A 1,440-nucleotide genomic window follows, 5' to 3' on the forward strand; every position below is an offset into this window, starting at 1 on the left:
GAACATTGTAGTATTGTATAATCTTGTGGGGACCATGAAAATAGTCTAGTCGAGTTCATGGCCCATGAGTTTACTAATAATTATTCAGTACAAGCTTAAGTGTGATGGAGGATAGAAACAAACACAGTTTTAATGTAGATATCAATGCGGACTTGAAAACTTGTCTACTTGACAAGGTAAACAAACAATGAAATCTTATTTAAAGCTTTTTTAATTTTTCATGCTCAACGACCTATGCGTAGAGGATACAAAATGGAACGTTGGCCTAAGGTTCTTAGTAAGAATGAAGACATTTTCACAGACCACGTGCATTTCATTATTGTATACGGCTAGTTTTCAATCGGGTTCGAAATCACAACATTCGACATCAGTCACCTAGCTGAGAGGCAACAGACATAATCGCTCAGCCAAATCCCCACTCTAAAAAAGAGTGGTTCAAAAACCGGGCTAAGTTGTTGCATTTTCCTGACAGCAACTGTTCCACACGTTGTAAAGTTCATGAAGCACTCACGCTCGTACATTCACTACATGTAACACACATCGTCACAAACTTTATAGAAGTAATGAATACAATAAAAAATATAAATATTTCACTACATGTAGACATTGTCAACTCATCTTTCTACTTTGCAATCAATACACTGTGTTAGCTACTGCACTTTGTTCCTCTTGTTTGTACGCTCATGTATGTTCGAGTGTAAGGCTGTATTCATTACAGATCACACAATTACTCTTTGCAACTCCGCCACAAAAGAAAACACAACAGAGAATCTCATAGTACACATTACTGTTACAGTAATATATGTGCGTTTGGGAGTGTAGGAACTCTCAGTGCATAAACTATTGTATACTTGTGAAGCCTTTTTACACAGTTTCAAAAGATTTTATTTTCACCTTAAACTACATCTTATATATTGCAATCATTATGAGAAGTCAATGTCATGAATGGGTGTGAGGCACTTCAACTTGTGTAATTATATTATAGTAAAAAAAATGCTTGTTACTTTGTGTCAAAACATGCACAAATGAAACCAGAAATAAATTCACACTGTAAAATACCAACAACTCTATCTGACTTACACACAGATGTTTTATTATCAGTATCTGAGTTGTTAGTTGTTTAACAGGTTTGAACATTGAGTCTGGGCCTGAATTCAATTAGTAATGGTTGTTGATTTATCAACAATGAATACGAAATGTATTTCTATAGTGTATGTCAACAATCTACATACACTGTTGTCGAATTTATTTCTATAAAGCTGTTCATTTTTACGATTACCTGAACAAGTTATGTAACTTGCCCACCCCAGCTAAAATTGCCTGGTTCGCATCTACATGTAATTACTCAGTCACTGCAAAAATAGTGAAATCAAGTCGCACTTATATTGTCGATTTGTTTAGTGGATCGTCAACCAGAAGGTACAATACTTTGCAACAATT

This window comes from Ptychodera flava, chromosome 4 (assembly GCF_041260155.1).
Source record: "Ptychodera flava strain L36383 chromosome 4, AS_Pfla_20210202, whole genome shotgun sequence".
In the NCBI taxonomy this organism is placed as follows: Eukaryota; Metazoa; Hemichordata; class Enteropneusta; family Ptychoderidae; genus Ptychodera; species Ptychodera flava.